A 12803-nucleotide genomic window follows, 5' to 3' on the forward strand; every position below is an offset into this window, starting at 1 on the left:
TTGATGCGCCGCTGGCCCCGATCCCAAATACCGGCGAGGAATAAGGAATAATTAAACGGGGTTGGGAGAAAACAGCCGCTAACGAGGATTTAATGAATCCCAGAAAGGGGGATTAATGAGGAGGGGCTGGGAGAGGAGCTGGTGTCGCCTCCCGGTGTTGGACCCGTTGAGCTCGGAGAAGGGCTGGGAGAGCCCCGGCCTGGGGCCGAATCCCGCCGGATCGGAGCGGTCGCGGTGCAGAGCCGAGCCCGAGCGCGGGGGGCGTCGCGGTGGGGGGGCAAACTGGGAGCGCTGGGAGGATTTGGCTGCGCCGCCGGGGGCAGGGGTGAGGCCCCTCTCGTGTGACGAAAGCGTCTGAGCTCTGCGCCGCTCGGCCAAACAACCCCCCCCCACCCCCCCCCCCCCTCTTTCCACCGGTTCCCACCGGAGCGGTGGCGCAGGGATCCCCTGGATCCCGGGACGTCGCCGACGGCCGGGCAGCTTCGCCCGCGGCCACCGAGCTCGGGCACCGGCCCGTCCGCCGCGCGCCTTCATCCCGGGAGGCTTCGAGGCAAGACGGGACACGTGGAGCGCAGAGGTGGTAGGAGGCGGGGAGGCCACCGAGCAACCCTGGGAGCTGCTTTCCTGCCTTTTTTTTTTTTCCTGTTTCCTTCTTTTTTTCCCCCAGCCGTTGGAGGAAACGAGCTGCTCCGCAGGATCCGGCTGTCCCAGCGGCGGGGTGGCATCCTTGCCATCCCTCAGCCGGGGCGCTGCGGCTCGAGCCGCCGTGCGCGAAAAGGGAAGATCTGGGGGGGAGGAAAAAAAAAAAACCCCACCCCCAAATAATCTCTGCGCCTGGGAGATGCTCCGAGGAGGCGGCCGGGACGCTGGGGACGGACGCGGGCACAGCCGCGGGTGTTGGGCCCCGGCAGCGGCGAAACCACCGGAGACTTTTTTGGGTTTTGGAGTAACGGGCAGGCCAGCCGGCGCTCTGGCGTTTCTCCGCTCCAAAATATTCCGAAATCTGGTGAATATTTTGAAATCTGGACACCCCGAAGCAGGAGAGTCGCCTCCATCTCCGTGCAAACCCGGCTGCTGGGCGCCGAAGCGACGGGACGCTCCTGCCCGTTACCGGGGTTTAGCCTGGTTTTCCCCCGTGGAGCAGCGGGAACGGGGGACCCCCAAGGCTGGATTTGGCGCCCTGGGCTCCTCGGAGCCACAATCCCCAGAAACACGAAGGTACCCAAGGCGGGATGGAAAGGAAAGAGCTCTGGGCACGCGCCGGCACCGCGAGCAGGATGGATGCAAACCGCCATCGCCGCCGCGTCCATCCATCGGGATCGTTTGGAGCCGGCGGCTTTAATCCCAAGCCCAGAACAAGCTGGATCCCCAAAATTGCACCCCGGGATGCTCCTCCGATCCCCGGCTCGGAGAGGGGGAAGATGGGAACAGGCCGCTCGGCATCCCCAAACCAGGCACGGCAGCACCGGGGAGGCGAAGCGAGCCCACGCCGTTAGGGCTGAGGAAAACCTCGCGCCGGCGTTGCCGTTATTTCCCCCCCAAAAAAAGCAGCTGAACCCCAGGAATTCGAGGCTGGAGGCGAGTATTTAAAGAAAACCGAACCTTCCTCGGGCGTGGAAATTCAGCCGAGGCACCCAAACAGCTCCCTGCGACGCTGCCACGCCGGTGTAATTATTAATCCACGCCGGCGGGTTGCGGGTCCCAAAATAAATGAGGAAAAACCCCACAACCTGGGCTTGTTTCGGCTTTTTTTTGGTGGGGTTTTTTTTTTTGTTTTTTGTTGCCCCGTTCCTGAGACGAGCTCGCGATTCCCCGCGCGGGCTGCAGCACAGAGGCATGTCTGTCTGCAAAAGAAAATATATCCTCTTAAACCGCGCGGCTGCCAAGAAAAATGATTAAAATACAGATTTTTGGCAAGGGAAAGGGTTGCTCCGAAAAGCGGGCGGGTCTTGCCGGAGGCTCCGGCGGCAGCTCCGGCTGAGCGAGGAGGGTTTTGGCGTGCGGGACGGAGGTGCTGGGGGGGAGGCGGGGGGGGGGTTATTTTGGCTGCGGGGGAGGCTCGCTGCGTGCTCGGCACCCTCTGACCGCGGCGAGACCGGTCGAGCTCCAGGCCCCTCCTCGGGCTTTGCTGGTTTATTTGGGATTTCCCCCCACCCCCAGCAGTGCAGGCTTCCTTCCCCACCTGGAAAATATTAAGGAAAAAAAGGATTTTTCACACTTTTTGGCTTCTTCATCCCCCTCCCCGCGTGCGGCTACCGGGCTGCTCGCATCCCTCCCGGCAGTGAACCCGCCCCGTGCCTCAGTTTCCCCACTCCGAGGTGCTCCTGCCTGTTGAGAGCCTTTGCACACAATGGTCCCTTTGTGTCTTCTCCTTAATTATGCTATTCGGCTAATTACCCTGGGTTGCTTTTTTTTTTGGGGGGGGTGGGGGGGGTGGGGTGTCTAAATGAGACCTACAGGAGGTTTGCACTCACCCCCCGCCCCAACTTCTCCCTCCTCCCTCCCTTTTCCAACACGATTCCCAAATTAAGGCGATGAAGTAAGTGCTCGGGGCGACTTCTCATAAGACCTGGTTTTGTTAAGGGGACTTAACGCGCATTCATCATCTTTCTGGTATTTTGAGCAGCTGCTTTTCATTAGGGTTTTTCTGCTGTTCCTGAAGTCGCTGGCGGGAGCGGGAGAAAGAGGAACCCGGAGAGAAGCGCCCGGCGCATCCCGGCCGGAGGAAGAGGAGGGTTGAGGGCAGGGGGAGGTCGTTGGCTTCACGCCGGGGTCTCTCCGCGCTCGTAGCAGGGTTTGAGGGGTGTTTTGGGGGGTGGGGATGGGGTGTAACGGGTCAGGTGAGGAGGAGGAGGAGGAAGGGGTGATGGCGAGGTGCGGCTTCACAGCTTGCCTCCGTTTCGGGGTGTTTTGTTGGCGCCTGTGCCAAAACCCTCGCGCCCGGTTGGCAGAGGGCAGGGGAGGGGCAGCAGGCTGGGATGCCGGGGAAACCCGTGTCTCCCATGGGTGCTGCCGGCGGGCGTGCGGGGCCTCCCTGGTGTCCCACGGGTGCAGCCCCAGGGGGTACAGGACCCCCTGGGTGCTCCCCTGAGCCCGGCAGGACGCAGAGATGCATCTCCGGAGGCGTCGGCTCCCAAAATCACGGCGTTGGTGGCCAGCAGGGCCACGGCACGGTGACGGGACCCACTCCACCCCCAATTTCCATGGCAGCGGGGCTCCGGGTGACTTTTTCCACCGTCCCCATCCCTCGGGTGGCATCGCCGACATCTTACAGGCGCGAAAGTCCATCAAACACCTTCCCCATCCGGGCGCCGCATCTCACGTCGCCCCGAAACCGGGGATGCTCCACCGGGGGCGGGGGGGACTTCAGAGCCTCAGAGCCGTCGGGATTTTTTTCGCCGGGGCGGGGATGAGCCCTTTGCACCCGCCGGGATCCCCCCGGCTGCGGATGCAGCCGCCGCCTGAATGCGGGATGAATGGAGCCATTCAGGGTGATGGACGGGAGCTGAAAGCTGCAGACAAAAGCTCCGGGGCAGCGGGGGGGAAACTTGGTGCCGCCAGGTTTGGGGAGCGGGGAGGGAACGGCTGGCGGTCGGGGGTCCCGGCGTGCGCCGATCCGGTCTCGTTCGGCGGCCGGGTGCGCGCCGGAGGGACGCTCGGGGCGCCCGCGGGGGGAGGGATGCGGGGGGCATCCCCGCGCCCAGGTCGCCTTTGGGACGAGGCTGCGCCCCGGGAGCCAGCTCGGGCGGCGTCTTGGCGATGCTTCAGCCTCGTCCCGCTTCCTCCCCCTCCCTCCCATCCCGCATTCCTCTCGCCGCCTTCCTCCGCAGAGGCCAAGCTGTTCAGCAGATGCCACCGGCGTCCCCCCCGGTGCGGCGGCACGGGGAGCTGTGGCACGAGCGAAGGTCGGCTTTAAGCGCCGCCTCACCAAGCTGGTCCCAAACGGGGTTGTTTTTGCCTTATTTTCCAGCTCCCGGCCCTTTTTTCCCGGTTTCCCATCCCAGCGCCGTTGGTGTTTCCCACCCGGGTTGTGCCGGTGTCCGTGTGCCGCCGGCTGATGGGTTTGGGCTGCGTCACGGGAACGGTTGAGCATCTTTTATCCAGGGGTTGCCAACTCCCAGCACTGCACCCATTCCCATCCCCAAATTGGTGTTTCCACCCTCAAACCGGTGTGTCCCTCCCCCGGGATGGCCTTTGCCTGGCTTGTGTCACCCTAGAAATGCCGGGAGGGGACACCACGAACCATGGGGACAACCGTATCGCCCCTTTACCGCCCTTTAGAAACCCCGATGGGAGAAGAAATAGCCCCACCAGGTATTTTGGGGTTTGGCCTCGGCGGGATGCAGGACGCGGGACACCCCCTGAAAGGTCTCGCCCCCGCTGGAAACCACCGTCCCGGCGTTTGCGGCCAACATCTGGAGGAGATTATTTGGCTGGGAAGCGGCTCGGAGGGGAGCAGGGTGGAGGGGGAGGATTTACGGCTTGTTCCTTGGGCTGTAAATCCCAGCTGTAATTGGGATTTCTCCCTCCCTAATTATCCGCGGGGAAGCGGAACGCGGCGGCTCCCCGCGCGGGGATGGGCGATGGGCCGTGCGGGGCCGCGATGCCGTTCGGGTTCCCCCCCTTTTCTTGGGGATTAAGGTGATTTATTTGAGCTCCAAGGACACCTGATACCCAGCGCGGGAAGGCGAGAAACCGGGTCCCCTCCTTCCATTTCTCCCCAGCCCCTTCCCCGCCTTCGTTTCCAGCTCCACAGGGACAGAAATCCCCGCGGCTGGTGTGTCGCCGGCCGGTCGCTCGCCTCTTCCGAGTCCCTAAGCGGGACTCTCTTTCCACACCCCATGGTCGCCTTCAAGAAGGAGCTTTGTTTCCCCCTTTTTCCCCTCTTTTCCCCCCTTTTCTTCCCCTTTCCCCTCTTTTTCACCTGTTTCCTCCTTGTTTTCCCCTTATTTCCACCTTCCCCCTCCTTTTTCTCCCTCCTTTTGCCCTCTCCTTTTTCTCCCTCCTTTTTGCCCCCTCCTTTTGCCCCCCTCCCCTATTTTTTCCCCCCTTTTTGGGGCTCAGCCCCCATAGACCCCTCCCCACATCCCACTTCACGCTAAAACCTCCTCCGCGGCATCCCCAGCTTTGCAGCCCCGGGGAAGATTTGGGGTTTTTTTTCCAGCTTTTTCCTCCCAGACACAGAGTTTTATCGAATCAGACGATGCATCAAGCCTAGAAAACCTGTTGCCCTCAAAAAATCACATCTCTCTCTGACCCCTCAAACCAAATTTGGCTGGTTTTATCCCAAACGAGCCAGCGATGCTGCTCAGTGCTGGGACCTTGGGATGCTGCAGGACCGGAGCATCCAACACCCGGGACAAAGATTTTCAGGGGCTCTGTTAAACATCCCGCAAATCCCCATTTGCTGCCCCGACGCTCGGCCTTTCCCTTCTTCCCCAGCACGTTTTTGGGCTGTATTTTGGGGGAAAAAGGGCCGGAGCGGAGGCGGGAGGGGGAAGGGCGAGCTGTCAGTTATCCCGCAGCTGTGTAAACAGGCTGGGAGCGAGGAGGGCTGGGGGGATCGGCGGGGGCTGCGGCGGGGCCGCGTTCGGGCTTGCTGAGCCCGGAGGCTTCGCAAAGCCCCTGGAATTTGGACTGGAAAAGGGGGGGACGGCGTGAGGACGGGCGATTCGGGGTCACCGTCCCCCCCAACCCCCTGCCCCAGGGCTGCTCTGGGTGGCGTGGGAGGGGTGGATGTGGGGGCTGTGCCAGGGAGAGGCTTTCCCCGATGTTTTCCAGCTCGCCCGTGGGGTTTTGGGGAGGGGGGTGAAGTGGCCGGGCGCTGGCATGGCGTGGGCCTTCTCCGTGGCGCCGGTGGCTCCTGCAGGGTCATCCCCGGGCGGAGGGGAAAGCCGGCGCTGAGGCTTTCCGCCCCCGGTGCCTGCGGGCAGCGTTTTACCAGGGAAAACGGCAGCTCAGGTCCCGAACGGGCCTTTTCTCTCCCAAAATGAGAGGCCGGTGGCCACCGAGCCTGAGCCTTCGAGCCCGGCGGAGAGGAGCCTGCGGCGACCCTGCGCCGCCGCGCCGGGACGAGCGACGTCGGGACGGGCGAGGTTGGGGTGAGCGGCGGCAGGAGGACAGGCGGTGCCTGGAGGAGTAACACCGGGACGGGCAACACCGGGACACGCGATCCTGGGGCTGGAGAGGCAGCAGTGGGACCCACGGCCCCGGGGTGCGGGATGCTGGGGCGTGCGACACGGCGATGGGCAGCCCTGGGACGTACGGCGACGGCAGGGGTGGAACGGCGGGGCTTGAGGTGCTTTGATGTGCAGCGCCAGGAGGCACAACGCCGGGACACGCAGTCCTGGGACACTGGTGACACTGGGACACGTGATGCTGGGACACTGGTGATGCTGGGACGCTGGTGATGCTGGGACATGCAGTCCTGGGACACTGGTGACACTGGGACACGCGATGCCGGGACACGCAATCCTGGGGCACCGGTGACGCTGGGACGCGTGATGCTGGGACACTGGTGACACTGGGACACGCGATGTTGGGACACACAGTCCTGGGACACTGGTGACACTGGGACACGCGATGCTGGGACACGCAATCCTGGGACACTGGTGACACTGGAACATGCAATGCTGGGACACACAGTCCTGGGACACTGGTGTCACTGGGACACGCGACGCCAGGACACGCAATCCTGGGACACCGGTGATGCTGGGACACGTGATGCTGGGACACTGGTGACACTGGGACACATGATGCTGGGACATGCAATCCTGGGACACCGGTGACACTGGGACACGCGACGCCACAGCACACAGTCCTGGGACACTGGTGTCACTGGGACACACGATGCTGGGACACACAATCCTGGGACACTGGTGACACTGGGACACATGATGCCAGGACACGCAATCCTGGGACACTGGTGACACTGGGACACGCGATGCTGGGACACTGGTGACGCTGGGACACATGATGCCAGGACACGCAATCCTGGGACACTGGTGACACTGGGACACACGATGCTGGGACACTGGTGACGCTGGGACACATGATGCCAGGACACGCAATCCTGGGACGCACCACGCTGGGACACGCGGCACCGGGACGTACAACGCCACGACACACGGTGCCGCGTCGTGCCACACCGGGACACCCAGTGCCGGGCCGTGCGACGCTGGGACACCCCGCGCCAGCCGGGACTTGGCCGGCAGCGCTTCCCCCCCTTCCCGGGGAAAACGCCGGAGCCGGGATGGCGCGGAGAGAGGAAATCCGCTCGTCGGAGCCCCTCGTTGGGCATCGGGGCATCCCCCGGCGCTGGCGCCTCCTCCCCGGGCGGGGAAGCGAACGCCGCCGTCGCCGCGCGCCACGACACCCCCTTCCCCGGCACGCGGCTCCCCCAGCGCCCCACCGGCTGCTGGGACCCCCCCCCACCCCCCGGAGAGGGGACGGCCGGCCGGACAGACGGGAGACTTCATTGTGGTCCTACCGCTCGGGCAGGGAAGGGGTTAACTCCCTGCTTTTAATTGGGGGGGTGGCTGGTAACGAGGAACCAGAACTTGCTCTAATCTCTCTGGAATGTGACCGATTTTCAACTATTTTCTGCCTTTTTTTTTTTTTTTTTTTAATAGCTCCAATCTGCCGCCCGGCTCCCGCACGTGGTGGTACAGTGGGAGCTGTGTCCGGGCTGGGGCCAAGGCAAAGGGGAGGGTTTGGGGGGGGGGGGGGGGGGGCCTTCATTTTTCCACATTACCACTGAACCGTTCGCCAGCTTCCCCCCCCCCCCCCCAACCCTCTTTGTATATTTTGAAAGGGTCCCCCCCCTTCCTCTCCCCCTCCCCGGCCTCCCGAAACGGCTTCAAAATGAGAAGCAGCCTTTTATACACCCGGCTTTTCCCCCGCCGCCGTCCCCCGGCGGCTTCTCCGCTTACAGAATAGGCGAGAAAGCCCCTTTGTGACGGGGGCAGCGGGCAGGGGGCGGCGAGGCGGAGCCGAAGGCACCCGTCGGGGACGCGGGGGACATGTCCTGCCTCGCCCCGGCGCAGCCCCGGGGACGGCGGGGGGACCACGGGCGAGCGGGGACGCTGGGGGCGTCGCGCGTGTCGCCCCGGGCACGGGGGTGTGGGGGCGCCTCGTGAGTCCCCCCAGCGCGGGCATGGGGACGCTCAGGGCTTCTGGTGTGTTGGCGTGGCACGGCCGTGGGGGTGCTGGGGTGTCCCGAGTGTCACCCCGGCGTGGCGGCAGGGGTGGTCGGGGCACCTCGTGTGTCACCAGGCACAGCCGTGGGGACATCAGGGCACCTCGTGTGTCACCAGGCACAGCCGTGGGGACGCTCAGGGCGTCTCATGAGGGTCGTGGGGACATCAGGGCACCTTGTGTGTCACCAGGCACAGCCGTGGGGACATCAGGGCATCTCATGAGGGTCGTGGGGACATCAGGGCACCTCGTGTGTCACCAGGCACAGCCGTGGGGACATCAGGGCACCTCGTGTGTCACCAGGCACAGCCGTGGGGACGCTCGGGGCGTCTCATGAGGGTCGTGGGGACATCAGGGCACCTTGTGTGTCACCAGGCACAGCCGTGGGGACATCAGGGCATCTCATGAGGGTCGTGGGGACATCAGGGCACCTCGTGTGTCACCAGGCACAGCCGTGGGGACATCAGGGCACCTCGTGTGTCACCAGGCACAGCCGTGGGGACGCTCGGGGCGTCTCATGAGGGTCGTGGGGACATCAGGGCACCTCGTGTGTCACCAGGCACAGCCATGGGGACATCAGGGCACCTCGTGTGTCACCAGGCACAGCCGTGGGGACGCTCAGGGCGTCTCATGAGGGTCGTGGGGACATCAGGGCACCTCGTGTGTCACCAGGCACAGCCGTGGGGACGCTCAGGGCATCTCATGAGGGTCGTGGGGACATCAGGGCACCTCGTGTGTCACCAGGCACAGCCGTGGGGACGCTCAGGGTGTCTCATGAGGGTCGTGGGGACATCAGGGCACCTCGTTTGTCACCAGGCACAGCCGTGGGGACATCAGGGCACCTCGTGTGTCACCAGGCACAGCCGTGGGGACATCAGGGGACCTCGTGTGTCACCAGGCACAGCCGTGGGGACGCTCGGGGCATCTCATGAGGGTCGTAGGGACATCAGGGCACCTCGTGTGTCACCAGGCACAGCCGTGGGGATGCTCGGGGCATCTTGTGCGTTGGACTGGCACAGCCGTGGGGAGGTGGGGGTGTCCCTAAGCGTCCCCCTGGCATGGCTGCAGGGATGCTCTGGGCATGGACAGAGGGATGTCGGGACATCTCGTGTGTCACCCAGGCCCAGCCATGGGGATGCCCAGGGCGTCTCGTGTGCTGCCCTGTGTCTTGTCACGGAGATGCCGGGATACCTCGTGTGCAGCCATGGGGATGTCGGGGCACCTCGTGCATCGTCCTGGCAAGGCCATGGAGGTGTTGGGACACCTCGAACATTGTCCTGGCACGGCCATGGGGACGTTGGGGCACCTCATGCATCATCCTGGCACGGCCATGGGGACGTCGGGGCACCTCGTGCATCGTCCTGGCACGGCCATGGAGATGTTGGGGCGCCTCCTGCATCACCCCAGCCGGCGGTGCCACCGCAGCCAGCCCCGGAGCATCGCCAGCCGAAACCCTCTCCCCACCCCCACAACGCCGCAGCTTTGGCAGTGCGGGGCGGCGGCGCTCGGCGCTTCGGAACCCGCTCGGAGCGGTGCGGCAGCCAGACCCCGGGGCTTCCCCGCCGCAGCCCGGCGGCTTTGGTCGCCCCGATTTGGAGGACGCCTCGAAGGCGGCGCTTCGGGAAACGGCTCCGGCGGTACCGGGGAGCGCAGGGCGTGCGGCGGGTCGCGGCGTGAGCCACGCGGGTCACGGGGCGGCTTGCGTACCAAGCGCGCTCCGAGCCACCTGCCGCCCCCGCAACCAGCCGGCGGGTTCGGTTACGGCTCCCCGGCACCAATGGGTCCGTCGTGCCGCTGTTATCCCGGCGGTGCCAAAAACCTCTCCGGGGAGAGCGTGCGGAGGCAGCGGGACCGGGATGCTGGAGCATCCCCGTGCGCGGGGTGCGGACGGGCGAGCAGCGCCGTGGCGCTGCCGGCGCTCGGTTTAGGCGGTGGAGCAGGTTTTGGGGGGGATCCCCTGGACCGGCGGCTGTGGGAACGGTTGGGTCGCGGGGAATCCCGCTCTTGGGCTTTGTCGGAGCGTGGCCGCGGCCGGCGGGGTTCCCTGCGGTGCCTTTGCGGTGGTGCCGGCGGGATCGTCCCCGCGGCTCGTGGGCTGCCGGCACGGCCCGGCGGGCGGCATCGTGTCTTTGCCAGGGTGTGTTGGTGGGGTCGGAGCTCGCCCAGAGGCGCTGGGTGCCCGGGGGTGCGGGGCTGAGCGCCGGCGGGGGGGGGTTCATGCTGGAGATGGATGGGGGTGTACTGGAGGTGGAGAGGGGGTGATACTGGAGATACTGGAGGGGTGATACTGGAGATGGAGAGGGGATGATACTGGAAATGGAGGGGTGTATACTGGGGATGGAGAGGGGATGATACTGGAGATGGAGAGCGGGTGATACTGGAGATACTGGAGGGGTGATACTGGATATAGAGGGGTGTATACTGGTGATGGGAGGGGATGATACTGGAGATGGAGGGGGGTATACTGGGGATGGTGTGGGGGTGATACTGGAGATGGAGGGGGGTATACTGGAGATGGAGGAGGGTGATACTGGGGATGGAGTAATGATACTGGAGATGGAGAGGGGATGATACTGGAAATGGAGGGGTGTATACTGGAGGTGGAGTGGGATACTGGGGATGGAGAGAGGATGATACTGAAGATGGAGACGGGGTGATGCTGGAGATACTGGAGGGAGGATGCTGGAGATGGACAGGGGGTGATACTGGGGATGGAGAGGGGATGATACTGGGGATGGAGAGGGGATGATACTGGGGATGGAGAGGGGATGATACTGGAAATGGAGGGGGGTATACTGGGGATGGTGTGGGGGTGATACTGGAGATGGAGGGGGGTATACTGGGGATGGAGAGGGAATGATACTGGAGATGGAGGGATGATACTGGAGATGGAGAGGGGATGATACTGGAAATGGAGGGGTGTGTACTGGGGATGGAGTGGGATACTGGGATGGAGAGGGGATGATACTGAAGATGGAGATGGTGTGATACTGGAGGGAGGATGCTGGAGATGGACAGGGGGTGATACTGGGGATGGAGAGAGGATGTTACTGGAGATGGAATACTGGAGATACTGGAGGGAGGATACTGGAGATGGAGGAGAGTATACGGGGGATGGAGTAGGGGTGATACTGGAGATGGAGAGGGGGTACTGGAGATACTGGAGGGGTGATACTGGAGATGGAGGGGGGTATACTGGGGATGGAGAGGGGATGATACTGGAGATGGAGGGGGGTATACTGGGGATGGTGTGGGGGTGATACTGGAGATGGAGGGGGGTATACTGGGGATGCAGGGGCCTACTGGAGGTGCTGGAGCCTGGGGGCAGCGGGAGGCGATGCGGGGGGACGCGGGACACTGCGGGGGCTGCAGGAGGCTCCCGCGGCGGCGGCTCCTCGCTGGGTTTTCCTTCCAGCTCCTCGGCTCCGCTCGGGAAGGTCCGTCCGAGGTTCGGACCCGGCGGGGAAACGCCTCCGGCAGCTGCGGCCCAGGCCAGGCCGCATTCCCCAGCTCCGGCATCTCGCGGGACGTGCCGCCCGGCTGCCGGGAAATGCCGCCGGCCCCCCCTGCGCCGAAACCCACCACACAAAGCACCTTTCTTTCGGGGGGCCGCGGGCGTCCAGTGCCAGGGAGACAAACCCGCGTGCCGCGGCACGGTTTAACCCGGTATGGGGGGGAAGAGCCCCCCCAAAGCCCCAGTTTTGCCTCTCCCCACCCCTCGGTGGTGGTTTCTGGCGATTCGGGGTTGGCACCGGTGCCCCAGGGACAGGGTGACACCCCGGCCAGCACGGGGAGCACCCCGGGGCTGAGCCCTGCGGCGTGTGCCGGGCTGCGCCGGGCGCTGCCGTGTCCCAAAAAGTGTGGTTTTGGGGTAGGGGAAGGGCGGTGGCAGCGCGGGCGGGTGGGGAATGGCGGGGAGGGGATGTGGGGGCTTGTGGCTCCCCAGCAAGACGGCACCATTTGGGGCAGGGGTTTGGGATGTGGGGCTCTGCACCATTTGGGGCAGGGGTTTGGGGGGTGGGACTGGGGGGTTGCACCATTTAGGACAGAGTTTTGGGGCTTGGGATTTGGCGCTTTGCACCATTTAGAGCAGAAATTTAAGGGCTGGGATTTGGGGCTTTGCACATTTGGGGCAGATTTGGGGGTTGGGACTGGGGGGTTGCACCATTTGGGGCAGAGATTTGTGATTTGGGGCTGTGCATCATTTGGGGCAGGGGTTTGGGGGTTGGGATTGGGGGGTTTAGGGCTGGGATTGGGGGGTTGGGGTGTCGCACCATTTAGGACGTAGTTTTGGGGCTTGGGATTTGGCGCTTTGCACCATTTAGAGCAGAAATTTAAGGGCTGGGATTTGGGCATTTGCACCATTTGGGGCAGAAATTTAAGGGCTGGGATTTGGGCGTTTGCACCATTTGGGGCAGAGATTTGGGGTTTGGGGCTTTGCACCGTTTAAGACAGAGATTTGGGGCTTTGCACCATTTATGGGGTCCCTCAGGGCGTACAGGGCTGCAAACAGCCTCGTGTGCCCCCAGACCGCTTTGCCACCAGCCCACGGTGTCCTCCCTGCGTTGGGGGTGTCCCCAGTCGAACGTGCAGCCGAGGCCGGGGGG

This window comes from Leptosomus discolor, chromosome 23 (genome assembly GCF_034619465.1).
Source record: "Leptosomus discolor isolate bLepDis1 chromosome 23, bLepDis1.hap2, whole genome shotgun sequence".
Taxonomy (NCBI): Eukaryota; Metazoa; Chordata; class Aves; order Leptosomiformes; family Leptosomidae; genus Leptosomus; species Leptosomus discolor.